The sequence below is a fragment of the Mustelus asterias genome, unplaced genomic scaffold, assembly GCF_964213995.1.
Source record: "Mustelus asterias unplaced genomic scaffold, sMusAst1.hap1.1 HAP1_SCAFFOLD_322, whole genome shotgun sequence".
In the NCBI taxonomy this organism is placed as follows: Eukaryota; Metazoa; Chordata; class Chondrichthyes; order Carcharhiniformes; family Triakidae; genus Mustelus; species Mustelus asterias.
Genome location: NW_027590284.1, coordinates 401,349 through 413,732, shown reverse-complemented (window position 1 = coordinate 413,732; position 12,384 = coordinate 401,349).

The following is a 12,384-nucleotide window of genomic DNA, read 5'->3' as shown; positions in this document are numbered from 1 at the left end:
GTGAACTCGCTGGTGTCTCTGCAGGTTAGATAATTGACTGAACCCCTCCCCACACTGAGAGCAGGTGAACGGCCTCTCCCCAGTGTGAACTCGCTGGTGTCTCCGCAGGGTGGATAAATGAGTGAATCCCTTCCCACACTGAGAGCAGATGAACGGCCTCTCCCCAGTGTGAACTCGCTAGTGTCTCCGCAGGGTGGATGAATCAGTGAATCCCTTCCCACACTGAGAGCAGGTGAACGGTCTCTCCCCAGTGTGAACACGCAGGTGCATCTGCAGGTCAGATAATCGACTGAAACCCTTCCCACACTGAGGGCAGGTGAATGGCCTCTCCCCAGTGTGAACTCGCTGGTGTGTCTGCAGGGTGGAGAACCGAGTGAATCCCTTCCCACACTGAGAGCAGGTGAACGGTCTCTCCCCAGTGTGAACTCGCTGATGTGTCTGCAGGTTAGATAATTGACTGAACCCCTTCTCACACTGAGAGCATGTGAACGGCCTCTCCCCAGTGTGAACTCGCTGGTGTGCCTGCAGGTTGGATAACTGACTGAATCCCTTCTCACACTGAGAGCAGGTGAACGGTTTCTCCCCAGTATGAATTCGCTGGTGTGTCTGCAGGACGGATAACTGAGTGAATCCCTTCCCACACTGAGAGCAGCTAAAGGGCCTCTCCCCAGTGTGAACTCGCTGGTGTGTCTGCAGTTGGGATAATCGAGTGAATCCCTCCCCACACTGAGAGCAAGTAAATGGTCTCTCCCCAGTGTGAACTCGCTGGTGTCTCTGCAGGCTGGATAAATGACTAAATCCCTCCCCACACTGAGAGCACATGAATGGTCTCTCCCCAGTGTGACTGCGCCGATGAGCTTCCAGCTCTGATGGGGCTCTGTATCCCTTCCCACAGTCCCTACATTTCCATGGTTTCTCCATGGTGCAGGTGTCCTTTCCTCTCTTCAGTTGAAGTCTCGTCCACACACAGAACAGTCCCCCCACCCCTCCCACCCCACTGTGAATGGTGTGATATTTATTCAGGCTGTGTAACTGGTTCAAGCTCAGTGCACTAGAACACACTCACTCCAGTGTGGCAGTGTGTTGGTGCTTTTCCAGTCACACTGATGTTTGAAATCTTTTCAAGTCATCAGACCGGACAACCATTTCTCCTCGATTCAAATGCCGATGATATTCAGGTCCTAAGGAATATGACTCTGTCAGATCTAGGTGTGACGTTTGAGATTTCGGCCGGTGATTCCTCTTTCAGTATCCTGTAAAACAAGTTTACAGAGGTCATCAGTGTCAGTGCAGGATAGAAATTCAGAACACACAATTCTAGTTTCTATGGAACATTCTTTCCTTTCTCCAGACTCGAAACATTGGCTCTATTCTCTCTCTATCTGGGGGATAGCGTAGGAAATGATGCTGCGGTAGATCAGCCAATTCTCAATGAATGGTTGAGGCAGTTCGATGGGCTGAATGGCCAACTGCAGCTCCTGTTTCTTATGATTTGTGTGTGGTGGACAGGAAGCAGTGAGCATGGATCTGTCAATCAGCCTCAATCAGCACCTTCAGGAGAATTGGGAGGGTGAATATTAGATACAGCAGAGTGAGAATGGAGGGAGAGTGTGTGGGATGGAGATTCACAGCTTTTGGGGAATGAGAGGAAAGAATGTTCATTAGAATCATCGAGTTCTTACATCTTATCAACTGTTTTTGAGCCTTCACAATGAATCTCTCTTCTCAAGACATTCTTATCTCTGACTTGTCTGTGCTGCTCGCAGTCTCACAAAGCAGCTGCCTGTGTGTTGATACGAGGGGCCCTGCTCGGCAAGTTTAATGTTCCATGACTGTGTCTTTAATGACTGAATAACTATAGGAATATGGTCAAGTCAGCTAAATCACATGATGCTTTATATTACGGTTAGCAACTGTCCATTTTGTTAACATAGCACGTTTGGATATATAAATACATATAAAAGCAAAATATTGCGGATGCTGGAATCTGAAACAAAAACAGAAAGTGCTGGAAAATGTCAGCAAGTCTGACAGCATCTGTGGAGAGAGAATAGAGCCAACATTTAAAGTCTGGATGACCCTTCATCAGAGCTCTGACAAAGGGTCATCCAGACTCGAAATGTTGGTCTATTCTCTCTCTATAAATATATATAGGACAGCTGCCTCAGCCTTGGCCCACTCTAACCCATGCACGAAGCAGTGCTGACTATGTGGAAATGCTCAGATTAAAGTTTCCTGCCTTCTCTGTAACAGCGAGTGAAAATGTTTATCGGCTTGCAGACCTTCAAAGGAGTCAGTGTCTGCTATTTCAGCATGAACAGGCTAATCTTCACCTACGTAGGCCCCAGAACATTCTGCTTTTCGGCCTTCACCAGAGGGTGAGCAAGACCAGATTTCTCCATAACAAATACCAAAGGTGAGATATGGGGATATGCTATGCAAATAAAAGATTAGCAGAAGTCAATTTTGAATGCGAAAGGGTGAAAAGCGAGGATTTAATTGGCGAATATGTCCGTCAATGAAGGATTAGAAACATTCCTGGTTTCTGATTTGCTGTAATTGACTATTATTGCCAAGTTATTTTTCTGTAACATCAGAACCACTTGCGGGACAGCTGCACAGGGTTTCCCCTTGTGCACAAGTCATTAAAGGCCCCACGTTGGATTGTGCATGGTGTCCAGTGCTGTTTGTACTCAAGTCGACTAAGAATGCCTAAAGGTACTGGTACCCAGGATCTCTGACAACTCTCCCTAACCGGATCTTGATTATCCAAAGGTTGGCCAGAATCCTCTCCAGTAACTTACCCGCCACTGGTGTCAGGCTCATTGGCCTGTAATTACCAGGCTTCTCTTTGCTGCCCTTCTTAAGCAATGGAACAACATTAGCCACACTCTCGTCTTCCAGAACTTTGCCAGTGGAAAGGGATGAAGCAAATACCTCTGCAAGGCCCTCTGCAATTTCTTCCCCAAGTTCCCCAAACTCCCACAAGATCCAAGGATGCACTTGATTTGATTTATTATTGTCACATGTATTAGTATACAGTGAAAAGAATTGTTTCTTGCACACTATCAAGACAAAGCATACAGTTCATAGAGAAGGAAAGGAGAGAGTGAAGGATGTAGTGTTACAGTCATAGCTCAGGTGGACAGAAAGATCAACTTAGTGCGGGGTAGGTCCATTCAAAAGTCTGACGGCAACAGGGAAGAAGCTGTTCTTGAGTTGGTTGGCACGTGAGCTCAGACTTTTGTTTCATTTCCCCAACGGAAATAGGTGGAAGAGTGAACGTCCGGGGTGTGAGGGTTGATTATGCTGGCAGCTTTTCCGAGGCAGCCGGATGTGTACACAGAGTCAATGGATGGGAGGCAGGTTTGCGCAATGGACTGGACTTCATTCACAATCCTTTGAGAAATCCGTTGTTGAGAAAAGCATGGATGTTAGGGAACTTGGGGAAATGAATAGTGATGTCTTGAGGAGTGCACATGTAACCAGAGAAGGAGGTGCTGGAAGTCGTAAAGTGCATCAAGGGAGATAAATCCCTGGGACCTGATGAAGTGTATCCCAGGACATTGTGGAAGGCTCGGGTGGAAATTGTGGGTCCCCTAGCAGAGATATTTGAATCATCGATAGTCACAGGTGAGGTGCCTGAAGATTGGAGTGTGGCAAATGTTGTGCCTTTGTTTAAGAAGGGTTGCAGGGAAAAGCCTGGGAACTAGAGGCCAGTGGGTGAGCCTCACATCTGTAGTGGCTAAGTTGCTCGAAAGTATTTTGAGAGACAGGATCTACAGGCATTTAGAGACGCAAGGACTGATTAGGGACAGCATGGCTTTGTGAGTGGAAAATCATGTCTCACAAATTTGATTGAGTTTTTTAGAACATAGAGTTTCAGGTCATTACCATTCGCTGCATCAGAATATTAGTATTGTTTCTGAAAATTTCATGCATTCCCTCTTGACTTGACCGGACAGCCTCATCTATTCATTACCAACTTGAGTTTCGCTAAATCCCTGTCTCAGCTGAGGTTTCTAGAACTTTCATTCATTCCTTTATTTTCTTTAGACTTGACTGTCAGCGTCCCTCATTTAACCCATGAAAAACTTTGGCGTATATAAACCCCTGTCCTCTGCATCAAGTCCCACACACTCACCCATCACCATGTCCTCACCATGGGGCTGCAGTGGTTAGCACTGCTGCCTCACAGTGGGTTCAATTCATGGCTTGGGTGACTGTGTGTGTGGAGTCTGCACGTTCTCCCCATGTCTGCATGGGTTTCCTCCCACAGTCAGAAAGGCTTACTGGTTAGTTGCATTGACCCGAACAAGTGCCGGAGTGTGGCAACTAGGGGAATTTTACAGCAACTTGCAGTGTTAATGTAGGCTAAGCCTACTTGTGACACTAATAAATAAACTTTAAAACACTGACCCACACAGGCTCCTGGTTAAACAACTCAATTTAAAACATTGCATCTTTTTTTGCAAATCCTTCCATGACATTATCGTTCCCTATTTCCAGTCACACAGATGTTTGAATCTTTTTCTACAGACACACTTACAATCAGGTTCTGATGAATGGAATGACTCTGGCAGGTTTTGGTCTGATGTCTGGTTTGAGTTTCCCTTCAAATTTTGTCATCAAATTTCCTGTAAAAAAAGATCATCACTGTCAGTCAAGAATAGAAATTAAGTGAGAAACATTTCTCTTGGGTTGAGTTTTCTGTGTGTAAATCCTCCCCTTCTAACTCCCTGTAAAAGGAGTTTCCAAAGTCCATCCCTGTCAGTCCAGGAGAGAAATTCACAACATTCCTCCTGCTGGCAGGGAGCACCGCGCATGCGCACTATTGCCCATCGCCCCGAGAAAGATGGCCTCCATCAACTCGGGGCCTCCAACTCGGCATCTGCGGTCGCGGCCCCGAATGGTAGGAACGCGGCACTGAGCAGTTATTATTCGGGTTCTCCTGTCTCCACTGGATGCTTATGAAGCCTCTCCACCCACCCCGCCGCCTCCATTACCCTCCAGAATAAGCCGTTTCCCTGGAAACCCGGAGCCGATATAACTCCCTTGCTGCTGCTGCGGCAGCAACATCCACTGCGCATGCACTTTAGATCTACAGTACGCATGCGCAAAGTCTGTTGTAAGGATAGATCATATTCTGATTCACTGTGAATGCTGGGTAAGATAGCCACCATTGAAGTATGTTCTTGCATAAAAAATAATTATGTATTCTGATTCAATTATGACTGAAGCCAAAGCACCAAGGCATAAAATAAAAATAACTAATACAGTCGCTAGCTCTGTCCTGAGTTTAATCAATTTAAGAAGTCTCACAAAACCAGGTTGAAGTCCAACAGGTTTATTTGGGAGCAAATAAACCTGTTGGACTTTAACCTGGTGTTGTGAGACTTCTTACGGTGCTTACCCCAGTCCAACGCCGGCATCTCCACATCTGAGTTTAATTAATAGGTGAACAAACGTCTGCATCTGAAGATGAACTCCTTGGAGTGTCAGCTGGTGTAACGAGCTGATGATTTACCATCCACCCTCTCTCCACACACACACACACACACACACACACACGGACTTGACAATAAGAATGAACTCATGTTTGATCAAATCCTTTGAACTTTGAATACACGAATGAATACAAGAAGGTTCACTGTCTAAATCTCCTTTATCATAAAGCCTGCAATTTGGATGCAAGCTCCTCCTTTAAATGCTCTGTCGTATGAAGTGTTGCCTCCAGGCAACGATATTTCCTGCAATCCCAACTGTCACCTGTGGTACCAATAAACTGATGCTATCGGATATTTTTGGCCACATCTAAAGTCCTGGAGCGCCATCCCGTGGAATCCAGTCGAAAGCCTCTTCCTTTCTATGCAAATATTGCGACATGATATTTTATAGAATGATTATTAATGCTGGTTTATTATTACTGCTCTCTTCTTATCCTTTCTTCTCCCATTTGGAAATGTTGCTTATTTGCATAACGTCTGCGATTAATGGTTTCAGGTTGCTGGTATTCAGTGTCATAATGCGTGTTTCTTTTATTCATATAGGGCTCTGTATTGGGACCTCTGCTGTTTGTGATTTATATAAACGATCTAGAAGAAGGTGTAACTGGGGTGATCAGTAAGTTTGCGGACGACACGAAAATGGCTGGACTTGCAGATAGTGAGAAACATTGTCAGAGGCTACAGAAGGATATAGATAGGCTGGAAATTTGGGCAAAGAAATGGCAGATGGAGTTCAATCCAGATAAATGCGAAGTGACGCATTTTGGTAGAACTAAAGTAGGGGGGAGCTATACGATAAATGGCAGAACCATAAAGGGTGTAGATACGCAGAGGGACCTGGTTGTGCAAGTCCACAGATCCTTGAAGGTGACGTCACAGGTGGAGAAGGTAGTGAATAAGGCATATGGCATGCTTGCCTTTAAAGGACGGGGCATAGAGTATAAAAGTTGGGGTCTGATGTTGCAGATGTATAGAACGTTGGTTCGGCCGCATTTGGAATACTGTGTCCAGTTCTGGTCGCCACACTACCAGAAGGACGTGGAGGCTTGAGAGAGAGTACAGAGGAGGTTTACCAGGATGTTGCCTGGTATGGAAAGGCTTAGTTATGAGGAGAGATTGGGTAAACTGGGGTTGTTCTCACTGGAAAGACGGAGGATGAGGGGTGACCTAATAGAGGTGTATAAAATTATGAAAGGCATAGATAGGGTGAACGGTGGGAAGCTTTTTCCCAGGTCGGTGGTGACGTTCACGAGGGGTCATATGTTTAAGGTGAGGGCGGGGGGAGGTTTAACACGGATATCAGAAGGCCGTATTTTACACAGAGGGTGGTGGGGGCCTGGAATGCGCTGCCGGGCAAGGTGGTGGAGGCGGACACACTGGGAGCGTTTAAGACTTATCCGGATAGCCACATGAACGGAGGGGGAATGGAGGGATACAAAAGAATGGTCTAGTTTGGACCAGGGAGCGGCGCGGGCTTGGAGGGCCGAAGGGCCTGTTCCTGTGCTGTATTGTTCTTTGTTCTTTGTTCTTATATGAATACTTCCATCTTTCATAAAGTTGTATTAATAATTTGTTGTGAATAGAATCTTTTCATCGACCCAACCAGCAAAGACTCATAACAACTAAAATGTATGTGTGTGTAGTGTGTGTGTGTGCTTACTGGTTATCAGCAAAGCGTGTTATTAAGTCCAAAGGTTAAGCACAGATAGAATTAAAACCTCTCTCTACAATCTGGTGTCACATTATAGGACAGGTATGGTATAGGTGTGATGCAATACAAATCTCCCTCTACATTATCCAATCACTCAATCCCAAAGTCAGTAGAGCATGCGTTAGAAAAGAAACGGTCGCCCTGACCAACGTGAGACCTTCCGACCTTGGGGAAAGTACATTGAGATGGGGAGTCAGACCACTGAAGGTAAAAGTAAAAGAGAGAGGGAGGGTCAGCCCTTGGCTGCGTGGGGCGGCAGACATGGTGAGTAATAGAGATTCGAGCAGAAATAAACTTTAATTTTCAACTGGATCCATTCAGAGAAGGTCTTCTGAACTCGCATGCTGGCCGTTCATCCTTCTCTCTCTGAAGTTGATATGACAGGTCAGCAACTCAAATCTCAGGGCTGAACTCCAGGACATTAGAATGAAAAGATCTCAGATTCAGGCATGTCGGAAAATACAAAGGACCAGACCAGAATCCCCAGGAGATGCTCATATCATCCACAACCTGTGGAAGAACATGGTGAGATGGAGGTGGATGGAAAGGCCTTTAACCCTATAATCCACATTTAAATTAGACCTACCAAAATGAATCACCTCACATTTATCAGGGTTAAACTCCATTTGCCATTTTTCAGCCCAGCTTTGCATCCTATCTATGTCTCTTTGCAGCCCTCCACCTCATCCACTACTCCACCAATCTTGGTGTCATCAGCAAATTTACTGATCCACCCTTCAGCCCCCTCCTCTAAGTCATTAATAAAAATCACAAAGAGCAGAGGACCAAGCACTGATCCCTGTGGCACTCCGCTAGCAACCTGCCTCCAATCCGAAAAATTTCCATCCACCTCCACCCTCTGTCTTCGATCAGACAGCCAGTTACCTATCCAATCGGCCAACTTTCCCTCTATCCCACACCTCCTCACTTTCATCATAAGCCGACCATTATAAAACATATATGCTCATATTTTAAATGTAATTCATGTATTGAATGAATTATTGTTCATTTCAACCAAAAGCAAGTCACTGTACGGTATGATGACAAATCGAAGAGTTGAGAGCCAATGGCCTGGGAACCTTAGTAGTTGCAGAATTAATATCTGAAAGTTTCTGGCGAGGGAACACATTTTGCAACTTTATGAATGGGGACATTCAATGTTTAGACATAGAACAGATCGTACTGGGACTCAGGATCACGTGTCTATCCAGTTTTGGATATGAGCCGGTGGGAATATTCATTTTGACCTCCTCACACAGAGATACCTGCCGCGTGAGTTTTATATTGTCTGTAGTTAACGACAGTATTGGTCATCTCAAATTATCCCACAACATTAGTCATAATTTGGAAATTTGCAATCGATGATGTGCTTATGTGAAATACACCTCATTCTCTTGGTTTCACCCCATGGTTTGCACATCTGTTCTGTATGTGTTCTCTATCTTGCTTGTGGTTTGCCTGCCTGCGAAGTATTTCATCGGACGATATATAGAGAGATACACTCTGTTAACCCACGCTGCAGCGACACTGATACTGTTTTTAAGGGACAGTGTATAGGAAACTATCTTCTGCCACACACTGTCCTGCATCGGCCTCTAATGAATGAGCCTTTTGCTGTTTAGAATTACCTGAAACTCGTCAGTGACAGTCCAGTTTATGCTTGAAATCACCGCGGTTCTCCTCATTATTCATTCATTCTGTATCTGGATTTTATCATAAAAAGGCAGCGATGAAGGTGTATTTACACGGATGGGTCACTGGGTGGCGCAGTGACTCTTTCACGAAAGGGCATTGAGTTCAACCACGTCCCACATATGACTGGGGAAAATCCCTGTCTGGGAAAGAGGGGAAACCGTGTAATGGGGAAAATGGGGCGGAGTTGATGTGTTTTGGAGAACGGAATTAAGCCAAGCCAGAGATGGTTAAAATTTCATTCAATATTTATTTTAAAAATTCAGAGAATATTTTACAGCAACATTATTTTTTTAAAGTTAGAAAAGTGAACATAACGATCGAGCTTCACATTGAGAACAGAACAGATGCACAGGGAATCCGTCAGTATCTGTACATCTGTTACATACACCAGAAAGAGAAAACAGGACCTTAATAGAAAGAGGAATTATCAAATGTGAATAAGGAATGAGAAAAGTTTCTTATTTATACATGATCTTTAAACTACGGGGAAACTATTAATCACAATTACATTATAACAAAAAATGCCTCGTACATTTCACACTGAAAACTGAATTCACGTCTATAATTGCCTCAGTTACAGATTCAGAATGATAAACTGAGAGAATTTTACTGATAGAGTCACCGAGAGCAGATATTGTATTTGATCCATACAGAGATCTTGATAATCAGCTGCAGGAAATCTGCAGCTTCCAAAATTCAACCCATCATTTGATCTGTAAAAGAAAGATACAATAATGAAGCAGATGTTGATGATGCGGGACATTAATGTTAGAGTTTTTAATCAGCGAAACATTGAGAATTTTTTTCAAATCCATTCTGCCAGTTTGAAATGTGAGTGAATTGAATCATCTCACCTTCACCAGAGTGACGGCAGTGCTGTAGAAAATGCTCAGGAAGAACAGCACGATGAATGTAGAAGCGGTTGTCCAGATGTTGCTGTTATCATCGTCATTGTCGTCAATCCAGACGCGGTCGGTGGAGTCTAGGGGACGGAGACCAGGAACTGAAATTAGATTACTTTATTTATCCAGGTGATCTTATTGTTATTTTTATGTGCCCCGTTCTCCTTTTTAAGCTGTTCATTTAATCTCGAATTTAATTTTCAATGTGTATCTACTGTTAAATTCAGGACACTCAGTAACCGATCTCCGTAACTATTTTCACACCTGATCTTTATTGATATTCCTTGGACAGTCCATGTCAGAAAACACTGAAGATGTTTAATTGAGTATCAGTTCATTTTTGAACTATTTGCCACTATCCCTTATTGAAGAATGTTATGACTGATATCGAGGAACGTTCACTGATCAATGATTGTTTTCACAGATGGTTACTGATCTATAAACTGTAAATGTTGTTGTTTAAGACTTGGGATGTAATTTCCGATCTGTGCTTCTTTATGGTGGAAATAGATCATGAGCTTAATTCAGCTTCTCAATGTGTTTGTCTGTTCATTGTACATTTGGAGAGTTAATCTGTGGATATGTGCATTAAAAAATCACCCTTAAATTTTACATTCATCATTTGCCTACCGTTTGTATTTAAGATCATGCGTTTGTGTGCGTGTGCATGAGCATCTCCTGGTCTGCATTATTCTTTAGCTTTGAGTTAATATGTGTGCAAGAGTGTTAATGTACGTGTTCATTTGCCTATGGTTGTTGATTTGTGAAGTTGTGTGTCTGCATCTGTGTGTATATTTTATTCTTGTGTCATTGTGTATGTATGATTCTATTATTGTGTGAAGTCTATGAATATTTCTTAACGCCATTCTTAATGGGCGCACGTGTGTTTATGCCTCTTGCTATGTGTTAATTTCTGTCACTCTAGTAATGTTTGTTTCCCTTTCTGTGTGCGTCTGTCTCTCCGTGTGTCTGTGTGTATGTCTGTTAACAGGTCAGTACATGTATGTACGTGTTGATAGTTCTTTATAACGGTGTGTTGATGTATGTTTGTGTTTCGATGTGTAGTAATGTGTGCGATGGTGTTCTGTTCTGTATGAGCATGTTAATGTTTGCGTCTACATGTTTGCGTGTAAATGTTTTGCAGTCTGTTCATCTATATGCAGTCTGCTAATTTGTTTATATATATTTCCATGTATGTTTGTTAATGTGTATAACATTGTGCGTCTTTATATCGATACTCCTGTCAGCGTGAATGTGTGCTAATATATGTATTTATTTGAGATGATGTATGTGCTTGTCTATTTATCTGGGTCTGCATGCGTGTGTATCTGTCTGTGTTGTGTCTCTGAATGTATGTGTTTGTGTTTGGGTCTGTGTACCTACTCACGTATGTGAATGTGTATGTACTTGTGTGTTTTATGTGTATATGTGTGCGTTTGTACATATTTGATTATCTACGTATGTTGTTGTTTTAGTGCCTGTTTGTACAAGCGCGAGTCTATGTATCCGTGTGTGTGTGTGTGTGTGTGTGTGTGTGTGTGAGAGAGAGAGAGAGAGAGAGAGAGAGAGAATGTGTGTGTGTACCTATGTATATTTGTGTACGGATGTATTTATGTATGGGTGTATTTTTGTGTGGGTGTATTTGTGTCTGTGTGTATTTGTGTGTGTATTTTTGTTTGTGCCTGCGTTGTCCATGAGTGCATTTGTGTGCGCATTCTTGTTTCTCTGCATGTGTGTTCGTTTGTGCAAGTATTGCATGTACCTATGGTGTGTGAAAGTGTATCTGTGTGTATGCATGTATCTGTGTGTTCTGTGCATGTGTATGTGCTGTGTGTGAGTGCTTCTATGTCTGTATTTGAATGCGCCTGTCCGTATTTCTGTATATGTGCATGCATTTGTGTGAGTGTATTTACATGTGTCTTTCTGCATTTGTGTGCATATTTGTGAGTATGTGTATTTGTGCGTGTATTTGTGCATTTGTGTCGATGTGTGTGTGTGTGTCTGTGTGTGTGTGCGCCTATGTGTGTATTTATAATTGTGACAGTTTTGTGCGGTATTGTCAGTGTGTGTATTTTTTAACTGTTGCTTCAAGTTTCACCGGTAATCATTAACTGAACATGATCCAAACAATATGAATAATGGAGCACATTTTCAGTGTTTGCTGTATAAATTTCTTTTATGTGAGTGGCACGGTGATATCAGGAGAGCGAATGAAATAATTCATTGATGCATCTCAGAAACCTCAGTGACAGAACAGTGAAAACCGGGGAGGATTCTATTATTTGTTTAAATTTGTATTCTGGGAAATCAATGCCAGCACATGATTAACAGGAACAAGAGTGTTGCAACATTTTTAAATTATGTTGCATAAGTATATATGTATATAAGTACACACATATATACATATATTATATATATATATAAGTATATGTGTATTATATACTTCAATGACACTTTGATAATGATAATGATACTTCAAAATCTGCAGCAAGTAAACGGAAGCTAATTTGCACTGTTGACAACTGAGTCCTTATAGTAGAGAGCCGTTCCCTTCCAAACACGCTACTTG